This window comes from Marmota monax, unplaced genomic scaffold (assembly GCF_021218885.2).
Source record: "Marmota monax isolate L192 unplaced genomic scaffold, Marmota_monax_Labrador192_F-V1.1 WCK01_AAM20220418_F8-fsc00019, whole genome shotgun sequence".
Classification (NCBI taxonomy): domain Eukaryota; kingdom Metazoa; phylum Chordata; class Mammalia; order Rodentia; family Sciuridae; genus Marmota; species Marmota monax.
In genome coordinates this window covers 18,116,562-18,139,095 of record NW_026695242.1, presented here as the reverse complement: position 1 = coordinate 18,139,095, position 22,534 = coordinate 18,116,562, and the positions used below count along the sequence as shown (strand labels likewise).

The window sequence follows — 22,534 nt, the reverse complement described above, 5'->3', positions numbered from 1 at the left end:
ATCTTGGAAGGGTTTTACTTCTTCTTTGATTTTGAAGGATGACTTTACTGGATATAGCAATCTTGGGTTGGCAGTTATTTTCTTTCAGGACTTGTAACACATCATTCCAAGGCTTCCTGATGCTGTGCTGAGTTTGTGCTGAAAAATGAGAAGTAATTCTGATTGGCTTGCTTCTACATGTGAGCAGACATCTTTCTCTTGAGGCTTTTAAAATTCTATCATTTTTCTGTAGGTTAAGCAATTTAAATATAAGTGTGTCATGGACAGGTTCTTTCATGATCTTGTCTGTTTGGGTTTCTGAATGCATCCTGTATCTGGATGTCCATCTCATTCTCAAGGTTTGGAAATTTTCTGTTGTTACTTCCCTGAAGAGGTTATTTATTCCGTTAGCCTATATTTTATAATCCTTCCAATGATTCTTACATTTGGTTTCTTAATGTTGCTCAGTTGAAATGAATTTCTCTTTCCTATTGTGGCACAGCCTTCTCTTGCCAAAGTGTTCTAAAGTGATCTGGAATGATACACCCTGGTAGGTGTGGTTTTCACAAATTTTGTGTTAATTTTGTTTTTGCTGCAGCAGTGGGTATCCATCAATGGGCTCTGAGGGCTCATCTATAGACATTCCTACTTGGGGTCTGGTTGTTAATGTGGGTTTGTGTGTCTTCTATTACTTGAATTAAAGTGTAGCTGAAGTTTAAATGTTGTTGATTTTGCGTGGAGTAAGGAGTAATGTCTTTTGGCTGAGTTTAGTTAAGCAGCAGAATCTCTATCCTGTGAATTCTAGTGTCCCTGTAGGTTCCCAGGACTTCACATAATAGGGGGAAATAAACAGCAAGAACTGATGCAAACAATATACAGCCTTAAAATAAACACCCAGTTCCTACTGTGATATCTACAACATTTGTTACCACAAAAATACAGGAACTGTGGGATCAGCAATTGCCAATAGCAAAAAAAATAAATAACCACTAACTAGTTCTGGCATTAAAGCAAACAGAAGGTGTTAACTGTGTCATCCACAGCACTAATATTTGCAACAGCATGAATTTTGGGGACAGGAATTATAGAAACCAATTTGTTCTAAAGGATGGCAAAAGTGCAGTATATTAAGAGAAAAGAAAATGATACAGGAAGGTAGAAGAAAATTTTAAATGTTCAAAAAGTGAACACAGAGAATGTAGAAGAGATGTGACAGGTGATAGGCTTAAGGAAGGATGAAAAATAGAGGAAAAAGTCAAGAAAGAGAGAAAGAACAAGAGAATTTGGTTGTGAGTGGGAGAAGAGAGGAGAGAAAGAGAAACAAATAGGAACAAAAGCATAACAAAAATAAAGAAACCAAAAACCCTAACTCTCAAAAGAAAAATAACTACATTAAAAGTTAGGAAAAAAACCACAAATGTGTATATAAGTCCATGAACTAATCAGCACAGCAAAAACCCCTAGCAGAAAAAAAAAATGACAAAAAAATTAATGGAGAAAAGGTTCATAATGAAAAATGAAGGCATACTCTCCACTGAGTCAGTCATAGTCAACGAGAATGCCCAACTATCCTTCTTAGTGTTTCTTCTTTGGCTACATAGAGAAAGAGAGAGAGAAATCAAGGATGGAGGGTTGTTAACCTCTTCCTCTTTTTGTGTAGCTTGCTGAGCTGACTGTTGGATTAGCCTAAATCTGAAGATGGTTGAAAGAACTCTCAGCTTTCCTTCTTACCAGTATAAGCTAGATGGGTTGGGAAGTACTGTTGGCTGGAGTTTTGTTGGCACAGACTAGACTGACAAACTCCCAGGTTGGAGCTGCTACAAAATTCCATAAGGAGAGTTTCAGCTGTTGGGGCTTTGTTAATGCCAGGCGCCATCCTGACTTGCTTACAGACCCTAACAGGGCTTAGGTCTAATAAGACCTTAGGAACTTTGTTTGGTAGTGTCTTCTTGAGAGAGAATAGGCACCCCTAGGGCCTACAGATGCGAGTCTACTGGGAGTCTGGATCTCAGGAGCCTCCCAAGAATCCTTCTCATAGGGCTGTGTGGACAGCAGGCTGTGCCCTGCTCTAAACTACTCTTTGATATATAGAACAGCTGTTATCAAGCATACCTAAACCTGAGCTACTCCATTTTGTGAAATAGTAATTTGCCATGAACTATTCCATTTTGAGCACAAGTACCAAGGTGAAATAACTCCACACACTGTTTGTGCAAGTAAACATCTGCCTGGCACCACTATAAGGCAGAAATTGATTTTTTAAAAAACTTACATGTGCCAACTTATCAAACTAATTCAAGGAATGCCTAGATATATGGACATCCCCAATCATATCAGGAACACTAGACATGAGAACTTATCAACCCCACCAAATGAGAACCCCTCACTTCAGCCCTCTAAGACTGAACACAGTAATACCTTGACCCTGTTACCTGCTCACTCATCACAAGTCTTGTCCAGAAAAAAATGCCACTACAATGAACCACCAATCTTCTGTCTCTATTGGGCTTCAGCCAAGTACAGTTTCTTTGCCTGTGATGACCACACACTGCCCATTCCAAGCTGACACACTTCAAACTGACACTCTGAAACTGAAACTGCCATCTGTCCTTCTGTTCGTTTGGACCTTCTGCTTGGACAATTCTGTGAGTTATTTATATATCATTCTGTAAAGTACATGGGACTTGAGTATTTATATATTAGAAATTAAGACTGGAATAAAAAATTTTGTGTTTTCCCAGTTTATGACTACCAAGCGACTCAGAAGTATTCAGTAAAATACCACTGATAAAGTGGTGTAACCTGTGAATTTATCATTATTCAATAAATCTTGACATCATGGAAAGACACAAATGTGTTTTGTCTATGTTAATGACATAGCAGGCTCACAACAGGCAGAGGAGTCAATTTTCCACCCACTCTGCTGCCCTCGAACACAGCTTTCCTGGGCTTAGTCCCTGCGTGTATTCATACCTGCCTGTTGGATTCCTGAACTCCTTCAGCTGGTCACTTGAGCTGCCAGACTCAAAGGGAGAAGCAAATTGGGCTACCCTTCACTTTTTCCAATTTGAATCCCCCTGGTTAAAATATTTTCCGTGCCTGTTTCACTCATATTCTGCTAGGTACATCCTAGGTTATGTGGTAGGTGCTCATGAGGACAGTGTGGCAGTGTTTGCTATGACCTTCCAGCTCTCGTGGCAGCAGCCACAGTGAAACCACCTTCAGATGGCTCCTGCCTCAGCTCTACATGACCAGTTGAGAAACAGAGTACTTTCCATACACCAGTGCACAGTGCAGCCTCTGGATCAGCTAAGTTCAGGCTGTTCTGATGTACAGGTTTTTCTGTATCAAACCTGTTCATCACACTTCTCTGTGTTTTCCCACCCCTCTGTAGTGATCCAGTACCACTGCTGCTGCCACAACCGGCTTGGATCCAATGTACTCTTTCTTCTTTGTTCATTGCACCTGAATTTCTGAGACTATAAGATTCTCTGACGGTCCAACACTGAATTTTGTGAAATTCTTCTTTCACCTACTTCACTGAGAAGCAGTACTCCTGCTCCTTGAATCCTGAGCCCTGGAGCAACTAGAAATGCAGGCTACTTCTAATCTTTCATCATGAATCTCCCCAGAATAGATTCTTAACCAAACTTTCTGCAAAGTAGGAAGAGAAAACCATATGATGGGATTTCAACTTTTAGGAATAAGCTCACTAATAATAATCCACTTGTAATGTCCAAAGCCTGAGTGTATGCAGTCGTGTGTCACTAAATGACAGGGATGACATTCTGAGAAGTTCACTGATAGGCAATGTTATTGTGGGAACATCAGAGAGTGTACTTACACACTATCACTGCATGTGGCCTCCTAATGCAATACAGAGACACTAAACACAAGGTGCATGAGGCTGCTACCCATGTAACATGGCATATTATTTCATTGTATGCTTTTGCAAGTAATTCATTTTCTTAAAAAATGATAAATACCTAATGCAGTAGTGGTCATTTATAATGTATTGTGCACTGTTCATTCTCATATGTGCTACAACTGTGTATGACTAGTAGCACAGGTTTGTTTACACCAGTATCACCACATACACATGAGTAATGCACAGCGTGACAAATGAAAGCTGCAATGTCACTAGGCAATGGGAATTTTTCAGCTCTACTGTAGTCTTGAGAGACCACTATTGCATAGGCAATTCCTCATTGACTGAAACATTGCATGGCATGTGACTATATATGTCTGTTTATATGTAACATTTTGAGAGTTGGCTGTCCTTTCCATTTCATAATCTCCTACATTTACTGTTTTAAAGAAATATAGCACAGAACAGCACACAAATCCTAAGTGCACAGCTCAATGAATTTTCAAAACTCAACAGGTGCAGGTAGCCAGCACTTTAACTAAACCATACCAGTCCCTTTCAGCCTATCTTCCCTAAGTTTACTTTCCAAGGCAGCATTTAGAATTTAGAATCTAAGTTGGATATCTGCCAGAAGCAATAGTAAAATAATGTTTATTTTCCAACCTAAAGAACAGAAAAAAAAGGGATAAGTCTTGAGGCTTGAGAGGTACATTTTAAAAGATTATCTTTATTTAGGTTTCTGATTCAACACACGTATCAAAGACTAATAAACATAAAGTAAATAAGACATTAACTGGAAGTCTTACATCTTTCTAAACTCCGTCCGGGAAGTCAAGATTGCCACTATTACCAGAATCCCAATGTAATCAAATTGTAGACAAGCCGCCTCAAGCATCATGGTATGTGCATGGATATGGAGAGGGAAAAGGCATGCCAGCTGGCTCTCCTCTTTCCCCTGTTGACCTCTTCCCTTTTGACAGTCCACTTTTGCTTTTTAAAGCTAAGTTCTAAATAAAGACCAAAAATAATTCAAGGTCAATCTGACCACATTCTTTTTCAGAGGAATGTATTATTCTTAACATGTTGTGTTTTCAACTTTGTTTTTGCCAGGATGAAGTTCAGACTGAGATGTACGGAACAATCTAGATGACAGTGCAGACTAAGTCAAATAGTAAACTTAAGCAGTAGCTGAGTTAAGGCATGAATGCACACACGCACTCCTGCACACAGCACCGTGCTATCCTGAGCACAGGTTCCTTCAAGTGCCTACCAAGAGGCAATCTAGGCGTAGCAGTTAATCTCAACTGCTGAGAATTCTGAAAAATGCACCCCAAAACTTTATGCTAACATGTTTTATCAAACACACACAGAGAAAAAAGGGAGAGGAGAAAAAAGTGAAACTAAAAATCAAAAACCCTAAAACCCCTTAATCTCTCTCACAATGGCTCTTGAGCAAGGAATGCATGTAGCAGCGTCAATGGCTGGCTCTTTAATAATTTGGAAATAAAAATTTGTTTTATTATGTATTTCTCAAGTAGTCATGACTACAAAGTTTTCAGTGTAGGTTACCTATGAAACAAGAACTAAACAGAAGATCAAGTAACAAAGAAATATTTCTTTTGTACTGATAAATACTAAGCTCTCAAAGCACAAGTAACTACGTTTTTTCCTTGCCTTGTGGGAAAGCAAGGCTCTGTGCAAGGAGAGTTCATATCTAACTAACAAAGGGTGATGCACATTTTTTTCCCTACAATTGAACAGTTAACAATTCACTTTATAGGTTATTTCTGGTTGAATCAGTTAGAAGCCAGTCACAAGGCACAGCAGCAAATGGTGTCAAAGCCACATTCTGGTCACATTCATTCCATAGTTGCTACTCAGAATCTGAGGAGCTCAGAACTGAAAACTCCTTCCAATCAAATGAGTAAGTGAAACTCAATCTTAAACATTTCCACCATGTGCCAAATTCCAAGAATTCTGTTTCAGAGCCCAGAGTTGTCAGGTATTAGGTAGGTTAATTTGGTTTTGTAGAAAAGGCATGGTAATCCGGCAACAGAGTACTTATTCTATTAGCAGCACAGTGGTAGCCAAGGGTCTCTGTCAGCAAGACAGGAAATAAAGCTACTGAAGCTGCTGTTGCTCCCTCCACCAGCAGGGACCAAAAGCAGATTAGCATATCTGAGTGGGCAACAAAATAGCCAGAAGCACATTCAGCCCCCTGTGAAGTGCCCAGCCTAGGTAAGTCCATTTCCCACAGGTGAGGGGGCTTCTACCTTCCAGTTTGACATGGCCCAGTCTGGTCATATTAAAAACATAATGCCTCAATAATAAATGCCAAACTTTCTCCCATATTTGAGAAATGCACTATAATAATGTATATTATATAGTCATTATAAATTAAATTATTATAGATCGATTATTTCTTTCTAATAATTGGGGATGATATTCTCAGTTTGGGGATAGAAGAAGGAAGAGGAGAAAAAATAATTTTGTTGCTTTTATTCTTCAATACTTAAAGTGCTAGTCAAACACTATTGTCCAATAACACTTTTTTCATTCTGTTAACTCTTTTTTGGGAGGGGTGGGTAATCAGGGATTGAAACCAGGGGCATTTAACCACTGAGCCATAACTCTAGCCCCTTTTTATTTCTATTTTGAGACAGGGTCTGGCTGTGTTGCTTAGAGCTTTGTTCAGTTGCTGAGTCTGGCTTTGAACTTGCTATCCTCCTGCCTTAGTTTCCTGAGTCACTTGGATTACAGATGTGCACCACCACTCCTGGCCTATTAACTCTTAAAAATACCTTCAAAGGGAAAATGGAAGTTTCTACTGTATAATATTAAATATCAACAACATAATGGTTCTTATTTTTAGGAGTGTGTTCAATAATGAGTTAGGCATGATAGATGTCACAAAACATGAACTCTTTTTTTTCTTTCCATATAGTTTTATTGGTATATTATAGTCATACATAATTATGGGATTTTTTGTTACATGTTCATACATGCACAAAATATAACAATACAATTTGGCCAATATCACACCCCATCACTCCCCACCCCACTCCCCACTCCTTGGTCCCTTTCCTCTGCAGATCTCCCTTTTATTTTCATAATATCCCTGAACCCCTTACTTTTCTTTTCCTTTTTATTTATAGCTTCCACATATGAGAGAAAACGTACAGTCCTTAACCACCCAAGCTTAGCTTATTTCACTTAACATGATGGTCTCAAGTTCCATCCATTTTCCTGCAAATGACATAATTTCATGTTTCTTTGTGACTGAATAACACTCCATTGTGCATGTATACCACATTTTATTTATCCACTCATCTGCTGATGGACACCTAGGTTGACTTCATAGTTTAGTTCTTTTGAATTGTGCTGCTTTAAACAAGGGTATGTATGTATCACAGTCATAAAATGCCTTTAGTTCTTCAGTATAAATAATGAGGAGTCGTATAACTTGGTCATATGGTGGTTCCATGCCTAGTTTTTTGAGGCACCTAGATATTGATTTCCATATTGGTTGCACTACAAAACATGAACTCTTAAAAATTCCTGATAAATTAATATTCAGTTCTCTGATTATATCTAACAGATACATATTCTTATGATACATATTATCTAGTAAGCTATTTTTATCCACAGCATATATAAATATGCAAACACAGTTGGTAAAAAGTACTTTACTACCAAAGTACAAATCATAATTGTTGAAAAATAAAAAGAAAAGAAAGATGGAGCAAACATTAAGAGTGACTCCATGTTTCACATCAAAGTAAAACCAAATGGTTTATTTGTGCTAAATGAATAGAAATAATGTATTCAGAATATATGTCTTTGTACACCGTACTTGCTTATACTGGGCAAAATAAGCAGTCCTCAGTGCTAACGTACCACTTTCCTCTACACATCTTTTTTTTTTTTTTTTCTGCCAAGCAATATGGTATTTTGTGCCCATTATACCAAGATAGTCCTCTAATGTCAGTATTTTTTAATAGTATTTTCTACCTTTAAAGTAATTGTTCAAATTCTATCTCAGGAGAACACAAATAAAGAATGGGAGGGGAAATCACACTGATTGGGTTACAATCACCTTGCCCTCCACAGTAGGAATCAAAGAGCATATTCTAATCAGCCACTGAAACCACCCACTGACACTCATGTTAGACTCATGTTAGAGGAGCCAGTTTAGGTAGATTAGCATTAAGGATAAAGGGAAGAATCACATCTTAAAATGCAAGAATTATCCATCCTACATTTGTGGAGAAGATATAATCATGTGATTCCTTCCTTAATCCATTTTAAAAGACATGGAAGTCGAATTACATTAGAAATAACCTACAAAAAGTGTACCTGTAGAAAGCTCTACTTAAACAGTGTGTGTCTTGGGCACTGATTCTTCTAACTTTCCACTCTACACTGAAAGTCAGATTTTCAAAGGTGTGAACTGTAGTGCTACATTCTTGGTTGATTTGGTAAACACAATAATAATTGGACAACGGGTAATAACAGTTCAGTAATTTTCTGCAAATTCATGGAAAAAAATACAATATATATCCTTTTTATTTTACAGAAGCCAGGGTCCCACTAAGTTGCCAAAGCTGGCCTGTAAAATAAAATGGAAATGAAGATCTGGGGCCAAGCAAAAATTGCACACTGCTGCTGTATTACCAAATACCAAATAGCCAATGTTACAGCCAGGGAATGGACATACATATAGATTCAAGTAAAACACGGATGTAAAGTCGTAGTGTTGTAGACCCACAACACTGGCTGCGTTTCCAACAACACAATGAATAGTGAAGCCTAGATAACCTCAGTGCAAATAAGTCAGATCCAAATATGCCAGGGAAGGAAGCCTTTGGCGTTGGAGTAGACGGCTCCAATGGACGAGTCCCAACTTGAAATTCAGACTAAGCACATGCATTAAGGCTGGGAGGAGGGGTGCACCGAATGTTGCGAAGGGGCAGGCTGCGAGGTGCCTGCCGAGGGGATCGCGGGCTGCATGGGTGGCGGAGGTGGAGGCGGAGGCGGCGGGACTGGGGTCTGTGTGTTGGGAGACGGAGGCGGTGTGGGCCCTTTGAATTTGTCAGGACTGTTGCTTCTCCGTGGTGAAGGCCTCTGTGGAGAGGACAGGAAGCAGGTCAGCCTGGGGCGCCAGCAAGTACCAACACAGCATCACCAGAATCAGAGACTCCTGGAGCACTGAGCTGCAGACACCAGGAACCAGTGGTCTCCTTCTGTATCCCCACTGGTTCCTGGGGAGGCAGGAAAGCTTAAGCAGTGCTTACACCTATACCTGTGGAAAAGCTAGGCAATATTACTATAAAACTGGCATTGACCACACTACTGGATGTGGCCCCATCAATGACACAGCTGTAACATTTAAAAACAGCTGTCATATCTTATATCTTTACTGCCAGTCGTATATCCTCAATTTCTTCTATCACCCCTCTCAAACAACTTTTCCATATCCTGAAGGTCACAGCTCAACAAAACAGTCCCCTTTTGCACAAAGTCCATCAAACTGAATTTGAAAGAGCTTCACAAATGCCTTAAATGATTTAATAGAGAATAGAGTCTCAGTCTCTCTCTCTCTCTCTCTCTCTCTCTCTCTCTCCCCCCCCTTCTTTCTCCGCCTCTTTCTACCTCTCTTTTTGAGTGGTTCTGGGGATCAAACTAGGGCCTCATGCATGCTAGCCAGGCAAACACCTTACCACTGGTTACACCCAAAGCCCGCACCCTCCCCATCCTTTTTTTTTTTTTTCTTTTTGGTACTGGCAATTAAACCTAGGAGCACTTAACCACTGAACCACATCTCCAGCCCTATTTTATATTTTATTAGAGACAGGGTCTCACTGAGTTGATTAGGGCCTTGCTAAGTGCTGAGACTGGGTTTGAACTCACAATCCTCCTGCCTCAGCCTCCTGAGTTGCTGGGTTTATAGGCATGTACTACCATATGCGGCTTCCCCATTCTTTTTTTGAGACAGGGTCTCACTAAGTTGCCAAAGCTGGCCTTGAACTTGCAAATCTCCTGCTTCAGCCTCCCAAGTGTCTGGGATTATAGATGTTCACCACCATGCTGATCCTATTAGCTCTACCTTTTTGACTGCTCTGTTAGAAAACTATATAGCCAAGTGTATAGGAAAAAAAAATACTTTCCTTAATGGAGTTAGAATCAGATGCACTTAAGCTTCCTCTAATTCTAGGAGAGAAATTTTTTGGTAAAACTAGAAACAAGATTAACTTCAGGGAGACTATCAAGGGTTAGTAAACCATGAAGGTGTAGATAATAAATATTTTCCAACATTATGGCAATCAACAGTAATTCTTTTTTTTTTTTTCTTGCACGGTACCAGAGATTGAATCCAGGGATGCTTAACCACAAAGCCACATCCCCAAACATTTTCTTTTATATTTTATTAGAAAGAAGGTCTCACTGAGTTGCTAAGGCTGGTTTTGAACTAGCAATCCTCCTGCCTCAGCCTCCTGAATCACAGGGATTACAGGCATGCACCACCACACTCGGCTAATTATTTAGTATTTTCAACTGTGTAGGTTTTTAAATGCAGACAGTTAACTGAAAATAAAAACAAATGAGAAGGGCAGTGGGCTTACTGAACAGCATGCTGGGTAATGAGGAATATAAAAGGCAAGCCCTGGAATAGAACAGAAAGCCCAGAAAGAAATGCACACATAAGCCATCAACCGATCTATGACAAGCATGCCAAGAACATACATGGGACAGTCTCTTCAAGAAAAGATGTTGGGAAAACTGGATAGCCACATGTGAAAGAATACAATTGGACCCTTATAATAAAAATCAACTCAAGTGGATTAAAGACCTTAAGACCAGAAACTATGAAAGTGCTAGAAAAAAAAATAATCAACAGAAAGGGCAACCTCAGAATGGGAGATAATGTCCACCAACCACATATCTCATAAGGGATTAATATCTGAAATATATAAGGAAATTATATGACTTAGGAAAAAAGCAAACACAAATAACTGAATTACAAAGGGAACTGGGGGTTGCATAATGTTATAGCACTTTTCTATCATATGAGAAACCTTGGGTTTGATCCCTAGCATCATCATCACCAAAATTTTAAAAACTAATAAGAAGAAACAGCAGGCTTAAATAGGCATTTCTTCATAGATACAGATGGTTGATAAGTATGTGAAAAGATGTTCAATGTCACCAATCATCAGGGAAATATAAATCGAAACTACAATGAGGTATCATTTCATACCTGTCAGGATGGCTATTATTATAAATCTTGGCAAGGATATGGAGAAGTTGGAACCCTTATACTGTTGGTGGGAATTTAAAATGTAGCAGCCACTACAAAAAAAAAAAAAAAAGGTATGGAGCTGACCTGTTCCACCAAATGAAAATAAAACTACCCTAGATATAGATACCAGGAATTCTACCTGTGGGTGATCATCCACAAGAAAGGAAATCAGGATCTCAGAGAGATATTTGTACCCCTGTGTTCCACATAGCATCATTCTCAACAGCCTAGATATGGAAACAACTTAACTGTCCATCCGTGGATGAGTTCATAAGAAAAAATGTGGTAGACACATACAATATTATTCCTTTCAAAAGAAGGAGATCCTACTATATGTGACGACATAAATGAACCTGGAACACACTATGTTAAGTGAAATAACAGTCACAGAAAGGCAGATAGATACTAAATGGTTCTGCATGTATGTGGAATCTAAAACAGTCAGACACAGAGACAGAAAGTTGGTTGCCAGCAACTGGAAAGGAAGAGGAGAAAAGGTAGAATTACTGTTCAACAGGCATAAATTTTCTGTTAAGCAAGATGAATAAGCTCTAGAGAGTTGCTATACAACATTGTGCCTACAGTTACAATACTGTATTGTATGCTTAAAAATTCAAGGGAACTGTTTTCATCTGAAGTATTTCTATCACAATAAAAAATGCTGAACCAGACACAGTGGCACATGCCTGTAATTTCAGCAACTTGGGAGGATGAGGCAGGAGGATCTCCAGTTCAAGTTCAGCCTGAGGAACTTATTGAGACCCTGTCTCAAAATAAAAAACAAAGGGGGTTGGGGATGTGGCTCAGTGGTTATATGCCCCTGTGTTCAATTTCCCATACCAAAAAGAAAAGAAAAAAAAATGTTGAGCCCTGTCAGGAGTTCAACTGAGGTGAAGGAAAGGAATAGGAAGATATAAGAAGACACAAGAATTAAGTGTGTGTGTCGGGGAGCGGGGAAAGAGCTAAGAGGTAAAAATCAAATGTGAGAAAAGGGGAAATGTCAAAAGATACCCCCAAAATAAGCAGACCAAATTACTTTGTGTCTGGTGTGTTGTAGGCATAACAGCAAACAGAACTACTGAAAACTTTATAACCTGAAAATATTCAATGCAGGGAACAAAAAAGCTCTTTATATCTCAATGTTTCCTGAAAGAAAGTGACATTTAAGGAAAAACAGTCCACAGGAATATTTTGCATACTCTTCATCTAGGACCTCAGGATCTTCTCCAAAGTGCTTTAAAAGTACACAAGTCCAGACTCTCCTTACCATTGAACAGAGGTCCACATAGCTGCATTTTAACATGCATGTGAGAATGGGAATTGACTCCAGGGCCTCATGCCCAAGGCACCACTGAGTAACACCCCCTATCCAGACCACTATATTTTGAAAAAGTTCCAAAAGAGATTTTCACCTATTTGCAGCCTAGGAAGCCCTGATCTCTGGAGAGTTAGGGCTGAAGGGTCCACTGGTTTGGGCCATCACTTACTATTATTCATTCAAATCCAACTGTCTTTACATCTTGGAGTTCCCAGAATCTAGCAGGAAAACTACCACAGGGAAGGTTCCATATGAATGAATAAGTAAAAATGGAAACAAAGGAGCCGTTGGGGGAGTGTGGATAGGAACTCACTATGAATGGTTTTGTGCCTGTGATCCTCCATTAGATGCCAAGCCAAGGGAATTCTACTTTGCTTTTCTGAATGACATGAAAGGGAGAAGCTGCTAAGGATGCTTGTTGTACTCTTTTTGCTTCTACAATAGACATTCAGCCACCAAGGCTCTTCCCTCAGTTGTCCCACACCGGACTTTGCTGTGCCCTCAACACCTAATGTCAAGGGCTTGCTGTGTTTCTTGGTTTAATTATTAATTACTGATGCTTTCTGTTTGACCTATTTCCATTTCCAATTGTGAATTTTTTATTCCCAGCAAAGTGGAGGTCTGAGGTAAAGCTACCAGTCTTTTGAAGCTAAGCAGTCACTTAATATGATAATGCCTACTGGTATCACAAGGGCATTGTTCAGCTGGGAGAGGGAAGAAGAGATTGTCTTAAATAGGTTTAGTGAATAAAACTCGGATTCTACTTCTTATGAAAGTGTTAAATTTAAGAGAAACTCTATAAAAGTGGATCCTTATCCCCAAAAAGAGCTCAAGAGTTTCATTTAAAATTAAAAAAAAAAAATCTAAAAATCTAGCCCATTTTCTAGTATTATGAGGCTAATTTTTCTGAAGAGTTATTATGAGTATAATAACTCTTATATTAAGCCAGTAAACAAGAATATTCAAAAACTATTACCTACCTACAAAAAAAAAAAAAAATCTGTTCTCTGGCTGCTATAAAAGACTTCTGCATTTGGCTCCAAACTACTTTCTGATGCTCTAGGTCAGTGTTCCCAATGTGGGTATAAAAATCTTGCTTGACTAACCCCGAACCAAACAAATAAGAATTTCAGCTGGGTGCAGTGACACACACTTATAATCACAATCACTCAGGAGAACTGCAAGTTCAAGCCTAGCCTTGGCAATTTTATGAGACCCTGTCTCAAAATAAAAAATAAAAAGAACTCTGATGTAGGTCAGTGGTAAGGTCCTCTTGGTTTAATCCTGAATACTGAAAATCTCCAAAGTTAAGGGGAGCTGTTGCCCAGAGCATCAAGATGAGAAGCAGAGAGATCTCATCACCCCTCCTTCAGACCTGTCTATACATCCTATACCCACTGCCTGAGATTGTCTTTGTTTTTCCTGACTCTTCCTTCCCCCAGTGTTCTTTCCCAAGCACCTCCCTCATCCTATGAAGAGGCAAAAAGCCCAGACTTTAAAGCCAAACTGAAAGATTACCCTGGATCCCAACTGTGTCACTTGGCACTGAACAAAAGTGGACAGTCACTTAATCCCATTATGCTTTAAATTCATCAGCTGGCAAGTGGGACTATGCTACAAAACTATCATAAGGGTAAAATGAGTTTTTATCATATGTATTGTTTTACCTACTTCCCCAGGTCCTGCTGTGGCTTATATGCCCTGTTGTCTCTTAGAGGCTATGTCTTACTAATTTTTGTTTTCCCTTAAATGCTAATGATTAAACATCCCACCCTCTTGCCCAGGAATAGAATAAAATATAAAATCCAAAACAAAACCAAAAACCCTAGGTTGAAATTGCAAACTGCAAAAACTGGCTCACTAAATAGAATATAGTCAGGAATAGCTTAATGAGGAGGGTGCCTTCTGAGAAATGCATCCCTAGGTGACTTCATTATTTTGTGAGCATCATAGAGGGTGCATACACAAACTAAGTCAGATATAATGTCACTTGGCAATACTCTATTATATGCAGTCCATCACTGACAGAAACATCATTATGCTGCACCCATCTCTTCCATTGCTCAAATTGTTCTAGTTCTGGTGTTTGAGAGCTCCTGTATTCACCAGAAAAAAAAAAAAAAAACCCTCATTTTATTTTTTTTGAGCACTTCCTTACCCTATTGTACTATCAGGTGTCCCAGACGTGGAAACATTCATTACTTAAACAGCCCATGTTCTTTTCATTGAAGAATGGAATTGGAAACCAAAATCTGGGACCTGGTTATGCTCATTATTAGGGAAGCAGTTATTTTTAGACCTCATTACTATCTACCTCTGATTTAAATGCATCAAAATATGCTAATTAGGAATAATATCCTTTTCTTAGGCACCATAAAATATGGAAGAACTTGAAAAATAATTGTTGAAAAGTAATTCAGGGCTGGGGATGTGGCTCAAGCAGTAGCGCGCTCGCCTGGCATGCGTGCGGCCCAGGTTCGATCCTCAGCACCACATACAAACAAAGATGTTGTGTCTGCCGAAAACTAAAAAATAAATATTAAAAAAAAAATTCTCTCTCTCTCTGTCTCTCTCTTTAAAAAAAAAGTAATTCATTTCATACATGTAAACATATAAAGCTATACGAGGACCTTTCAGAAGTTATTAGATTGGTGTTTTTCAAACCAAAAGAGGATGCAAACTACTTTAAAAACCTGGTGAAAATGCAAGCTTTTGAATGTCGGCCACAAACATGGAGGGAAGAAGAAAAGCCACGATGTTTAAAGTGGAAATGAAAAGTATACAGACTTCTACTAAGAAAGTGTTGAGATATTCTTAAGAATATCACTGAGAACCAAAAATTCTTCCAGAAAACAAAACAAAATGAAAAATTATTGTAATATTCCTGTTTTGCTTATATGCTATTATAGCACCATGATATTACCAGATTAGGATGATTTAAATCTACAGCCAAATAGGAGATAAAAATCTACTTTTAGGATATAACTTAATATAAAAATATTCTCATTTAGGTTATCTGAAAGAAAAAAAACAGTCGTTATTATTTATTCCATAGTTTAAGGGAAAATCAAATAGCTCATCTAGCCAAGCTAGGCTTACACTTTAATAGTTCCCACTACAGGGACAAAAGCAGAAGAAGTCAAAATTATCCAAATGGAATAAGATTTTCCTGCAGAAAATGTTATAATAGAAGTAATATCCTGAATCAAGTTTTGACTTTTTTTTTCTTTTTTCAGAGACTGAAATATTCTTTTTAATCAATTGGAAATTAAATGTCTCTAAAGTTTAATTTAATATCCCACATGATATTAAATTATACTTAGTATGAATCAGCATTGCCATCAACTGCAAAGTAACCCTCCATCTTGCCTCTGCCTGATTCATGTCTTCTTTCTACGTCAATAAATCAGTAAGCAGAAAAAGACCTTTACTGTGGCAATGAAGCCAAGAGCTATTTTGAGAAAACTGTGAGACAAATAGGAAGAGAAGACTTAAGGCCACTGGAGAGAAGAGAAACAGATTCAGGAACATCCTCTTGGCAAGAACAAGGGACAATGACCATGCCATTATCCACGGGGTAAAGTCCTTTCGGTCTGTGATCAGTCCCTCTTTACCTTGCTTGAAGTCAGACAACATACTGGCCCCAAATAGACACAAGCTGCCACTCTATGTGTCACATATTTCATCTTTTGATTTTCTCCACTTAAAAAAAAAAAAAAAGGTCACAGCAGACAGTGCTGGGCTGGATCCCCCAAAATAGTAAAACCAAGTCATTCCTTTCTCATGCTCTTATTGATGGCCAATGGAATTACAGCACATTTTCTATCCTATCAACCTTAAGAGGAGGGTCCTTCACTTTAATTATCGTAACAGAACACATGAAACGCTGTTGCCCTACATGAAAGGTGTTTGTACAAAACCTTTACACTGCTCCACTTGAAAGCAGTCACCTCACTGGATTCCACTGTGAAACTCCTCCTCCATCCCTCTCCCGGACTCTATACACTTTTCCTCTAGTTCTTTTAAAACATGTTTATCAACAACCACAAGAACAACGGTCTCATCATTTCAGTCACAAGCTGCAATTCCTTAGCTGCCACCTGTCTTTCCTCCCCCTCCTCCACCTGCCTCCTGTCCCCTCCTCTCCTTTCTCTTCCTCTCTTGCTGGACTCAATTACTTGTCCTCCTGGCCCAAAAGGCCCACACAGTGCTGGTGCTGAGCCAGATGCCCCGGGGAGGGTGCTTTCAGGTTCAGATGAAATAAGCCTGCCTTGGAGGAGAGGCTTCCAAGAGCAAAGCCAGAAGCAGCCTGCCAGACCCAAGTCCACTGCTTCTTGCATGGCCAGCCTACTGGGGCCCAGTCCCACTCATGAGTCATGGGAAACATTAGGAGGCAGCTCCTGCTAAGCAGAACACAGGCTGTGGAAACAGCTGTGCCCTGCCTTCTGTCTTACTGGATCTGTGACCTGTAGGTGGGGAACCTCCTAATGGCTGCTTACCCAAGTTTAATATGGGAAAAATTATACTATAATATAAAAAATAAAAATGATATTATAATAATAAAAATGATACTATAAAACTACAATGGTTATTATTCTGAAGATAAAAATTGGAACATGATAAAGGAACCCATAGAAGATTTGTTATAAGGCATCTTGGAAATCTACCTAGAAATTCTGTCCATCCACTGAGATCTAACATCTTAGCCAAAGACAGTCTTCTTAACAGTCTTCTTTTAAGAGGTATTTTGTATTCAAATTTCTTTAAGGAAGGTTAAAAATTTTGAAGAAAAATACCAGCTAGCACTAAAAATACCAGCTAAGCACTTGTGCTTAGAAATTTCAAGTAAAGATGTAATCTTGACAGAGACTTGTTTTGTTATTTTTGAAAATCCAGTGACTTTGTTCATAAGACTTCTATATGCTAGAAGGGAACATATTCAGGGTTGCCTATTAAACATTCTGGAAATCAGTCAATGAGGTAGCTGAAGACATATACTCACCTCGTGATATAGACCTACTTGAACTTGGCAGTGTGTAAGGGATTGGGCTGGACACAGTACGGGGTCTTAATCTTTGTGCAGACATCTCGTTAAAATACCTAAGAGGAAAGAAGGGGAAATGAACAGAACTAACTGCATTTAAAATAGTTCTTAAGAGAGCTCCTATGAGAAAGTGTTTGGAGGTCACAGCCTGATGTCAAAATCTGGAATGTTCAGAGTGATAATGTAGCTAGCTAGGAGACATTTATAATATGAACTCCCAAGAAACGCTGTCCCAATATTTGGCAAAGGGTAGGGAATTCAGGATGCTTTTGCTCAGGATTGTGATCTGGTCACAGAGTCTTTGTGATACAACAGAGAGGACAGACTTTTCTCCAGCACACCATGGCTATGAGGAAATTTACTTCCAATGTCCCAAGAATTACAAAGACACTACCCATGTTTTAATGGGAATATTTGAATTAATATTTGATACTCAAATCAAGGAGTCCCCTGAGATTTATTATATCAAATTAAAGTTTAAAGAGACATACATCCATGAACTGAATGTCACCTCTTTACAAGGCAAGCCATGTTTACCAAATGGCCACAGGCGGACATGAGTATCAAGCACCTTTGGCTGGTCATGCTCAGTCACACTTTGCTGAGTCTGACTTTTTCCTGGATTTGAAAGTCACATCAGACCACAGAATGCTGAAATGTGATTGTGAGGAACATCAGCTTTCACTTTGTGAACCAAGCACAGAGTGCTGAGGAGGAGAAATTTCTGCTTGAGAGACTTCCTGATAAACTATCCTTTGGAAGCCTTTCAGCCTTATGCCTGTATACCCTTATCTCAAGGAAGATCTCAGCCCTGATACTCAGTTCACAGAAAGAACTGATGTGGCCACTTCCAAACACGCTTATGGGACTTGAATAAAATCAGGCTCCTTAATTTCACAAGTACGTCAACTACATAGCCATTACTATTCTCTTTAGAGAGGCTCACCATAGTGACACTGGGGGGGACCTCTCTTTGTATTCTATATCCAGGTAGGCAGCCAAAACCACCTATTATGGTCTGAAGTGTCATAATTCTTTTTCTCTCAAATGTGAGATGATCATTTCTAGAAGCACTTATTGGGCAGCTATACTTATTGGATGGGATAATCTGACCTTTGAAAGGTAAAGCAGATCTTTTGGAATGAATACTAGTTCTGGAAAATATATTCATCTGGAATCAGCATCGTCACCATAGTCAGAAGAAACTGTCCCTACAGTATATGTTATTCAAAATTGGATGGCTACAGGATGCTTTGAAAGGTAACTCACGGTCTGCTCTGAGACTCAAGGTGGTTAATAAAGTAGGTAATAAGCCATCTAGTTTTCTAGCTGACATTATCAGTCAAAAGATTCTCAGTGGATTTTTAGGGGGAAAAAATGGGAAAATGCCAGAAATAGATCAGTGAAATTAGAATTATGGATGACAGTTTTGTAATGCAAGCTTTTCAGAAAGAACAATATTTATTCTTTCAAATGAGGATACATAGAAATATTTTAAATAGGATAATCTACTGTCCTCTTCTTGTAAATGCCTATTTTCTCATTTATATACTTTCTTATAGAAAATCTTACATTTTTCTTGAAACTGTCCACAGCAAACAGATCAAAATCCTTGGCAGCCCTCGGATCTATTTCGTAACATGAAGTGCTGATGTGCTCATATGGCTTGGTTTCAGACATGTTTGGCATCAACACTGCTATTCCTCAGACCCTGCTCTCATATACCGGCTGCCCCAATAGAGTTGGAGGGGGTCCCTGAGGAAGCTCTGCTCACCTCTCACACTGAGATGTGGTCTAATCCAGAACAGGGAATTTCCTTGTAGAAATAATCTGATTAAGAGAAAAGCTAATCCCCTTCCTGCAGGGTTTCTCTGCTAATTAAACAGGGTTGTTGTTGTTGTTGTTGTTTTGTAATTTACACTTGTCATTTATCTTAAGAACACTTTCCTCTGAAGTTCAGAGGAGGAGGTAGAAAAGAGAGATCAAGATAAGGGATAATAGCTGAACCAGTTCCCCTAGTTGAACCCATCCATAGTGGCATAATGAGGAGGTTCGCCATATTGTCTCAAGCAGGTGAAGGGAATGTGTTAGTTTTATTTTTAAAAGGTAGCTGCAAAAAGACTCAGAAGTTATCCACTGTGCTATGGCAAAGTCCTTGGGATATCAGCCCCCTGCACCTGTCTCCTGCTGGTTCCTTCAACCCACAACAGACATTTGTTTCCATGGGCTGCCCTACAGCTTGCTTATCCTTCCAAGGGAGTTAAGATATGCCCAGGCTTTAAACAGCCCTAACACAGAATTAGACTAAGTCAACAACAAAGGCAAACTCTGCTTCCATTTCTTCCCCACCAAATAATCTTAAAATGAAAAAAAAATTTTTTTTTCTTCATTTTTCTGTTTAAAGTGGCATTCATCATCACTGTTAATTTGAAATGTGTTTAAGCTATCTTGTGTTATCATATCTAACAGGATGCAAAGAGAGGTCTCTTAGGGCCTGTTTTGTTTTCTTCTCAGACTCATAGCACATGTGCGCACCTTTTATCATCCATTATTAACCTGGACTCGCTCTCGGAGAGCTGTCGACAGAGGGCTTCTCTTCTCTCCATTTCCCTCTGCAGCTTCCTCTGCAGCCGCAAGTTCTCTTCCCTCATGCGACGTTCCTCCTCCAGATACTGGGCCATTTTCTCTGAATCTGCAAAGCCAGAGTTCTCAATTAAATCACATTTCACACAATCAGTAGCCAAACCTTAAAAAGGAGACTCCAGTTCCTAGGCAGCAGATAGGGGAATTACTGCCAGACAGTACTTCATGCTCTTATGCACACAAATGAAATCTGTATTTAAAGTTTATTCCAAATATCAAAGTTTACCAATGATTTACAATTAGAGAAACATACAAAAGGCAGTGCTGGGAGGTGGGCATCTTCATTCCCATTCCTTTGCATTCTAAGGAGCTTTAAGTAGAAGAGGAAATGGAACTGTAGTTGAGTCTGGAGGTAGTGGCTTCTCTGAAGAGAAGGGAGCCCAGTTGGGGATAATGGATTCTGCCACAGGATGCCCTCCAGGTAGCAGCTTGGTTGCTTCTCTGCTCCAGACACTGCAGGTCGCCTCTGGGGCCTGTCACACTTGTTAGCACAAGTATTGTCCCTGGTAGAGGAAGTGCATAAAAAAGCACCATGCTGCAATAACAGTTAACATTCTTTTTTTTTTTAATATTTGTTAGTTATATATGGACACAATATCTGTATTTTATTTATTTATTTTTATGAGGTACTGAGGATGTGTGCTAGGTGAGCACTCTACCACTGAGCCACAACCACAGAACATTCTTTTGATAAAAACAGAAATTGACAGTTAATAAAAAAGTTTTAGAATAATAGTTCAAATAGGCCTCATTTGTGGTGTACAATGCTGTTACCCTGACTCACGCACAGCCCAACCAGATGTTAGTGAAAATCTGTATACTGCTAGCACCCCTTGGGCTGGTGTCTTGCCAATGCTCAATACCTGGTTCTCGGGAGATGCCCCATATACCCAGCCTCCCAGCTGTACATTATCATTGTACACTATACAAAATCCCAGGCTGAGCCATTTAGATTCTCTTTTCCAGGATGTGAAATGGGAAACTTACATCTTTATGAGAGCCCAGAATCTCCTTCTGCTAAGTTCCCCTGTCCTTCTGAGGTTATTCTTCATAGGATCCTGTGGCTCTGTCCAATAAAAAGCAAACACCCCTCCCCCTAGTTCTGGTTAACCTCAGACCAATTCTGCTGTTACCAAGTAACCAGAAAAAAACTTAATATAAAACTCAGTATCTACCATCTGCTTGCTTCCTTCTTTTCCCCTGTTTTAGTCAATGAACTTAGGAAAAAGTAAAATCCCCATCTATTTCTCTCCTTTGAAAAACAGCTGCAAATTTAGTGACTATGCACATGTCTGACAGTTTCCTATAGGTTACTACTTCGTATTATTGACCAGCCCAAATTTAAGAACAAGGGAGGAGCTTAAATGCTGCATGGAAATTTCTCTCCCACATCTGACTCTACTTGGATTCCCAATGTCCATCAAATTTGTTTCAGTTTTAAGCAACTCTACGAAGGTCTAGCATTTCAGTAGATAACTTTTGAGAACAATTCTTTGATGATTTCCAAAAACACATCATTACAGAATATGTAAAAGCTCTCGAGTATCCTTATTTTAGAATTTCAAATAAAAATACTAAATATTAAACACTACTATGTACTCTAAACACTAAATCCCTCAGTTGTTTTTCAATAGCCAGAAATCCTGCTGTCTAATCCAGGCTCAAAAATCCCTTTAAATGAAGGCATGCTGGGAAAATATTTACAAAGTGCACTTTTAATAAGAATGATTTAAATTACTTCTTCCCAAATATGAAAGTGTGCAGAATTTTTCACTTAGCTCTACAGTTAAGTACTAGTTAGGCCTCTGGGCATACTGACTGTTTCTGGAACTGCAAGGGTGACTATCAGAGCAAGTTACCTTTCTCTTCCATTAGTAGAAAAGCCTCCCCTGATTTGAAGGTTCATGAGGCTCCTAGAACACTTATTTAAGAGGAAGCATATCTTTAAAAAAAAAAAAAAGTCAATTCTTTAGCATCTGAGGTATTAGCAGGGAAATATTGAAACATAAACCCATAAGAACGTTACCTGAGGGTGGGTGCTAAATCCCGAGGTCTTTTTTTAAAAATTTATTTATTCATTCATTTTTATTTGAAGACAGGGTCTTTCAGGAAGGAATGGAAGAGTATCTGACAATTCCACAATTCATTCAGATGCCAGAGGCACAGACAAGACCCCAGGTCCAACTCCTTAGGATGTCAAGGACTCAGGCACAGAGGGTGGCACCATGGCATTCCTTCGGTGCCCTCTACTGGGCTTTCTTACATGAGTCATGTGCATTCCTTCTCTCCCTAGTCCTTAGGGGCCACAGTTTGTTTTCTCCCAATCTTTAGCTACCTCCCCAAACTTAGTCAAAAATACCATCAATTGAGGGTGATTTTCAG

At 39.1% G+C, this 22,534-nt stretch overlaps 1 long non-coding RNA gene across 1 annotated transcript; it reads right to left on the bottom strand.

Annotated features, from left to right (window-relative positions):
• Positions 1-4,554: 4,554 nt before the first annotated feature.
• Positions 4,555-21,252, bottom strand: LOC124076147 (uncharacterized). Its single transcript, XR_009226412.1, has 4 exons — positions 21,140-21,252; positions 20,045-20,201; positions 17,468-17,565; positions 4,555-8,971 (listed from the first exon to the last, which is right to left on the bottom strand). It is a non-coding gene; the product is annotated as an uncharacterized LOC124076147 (long non-coding RNA).
• Between the last annotated feature and the right edge of the window lie 1,282 nt (positions 21,253-22,534).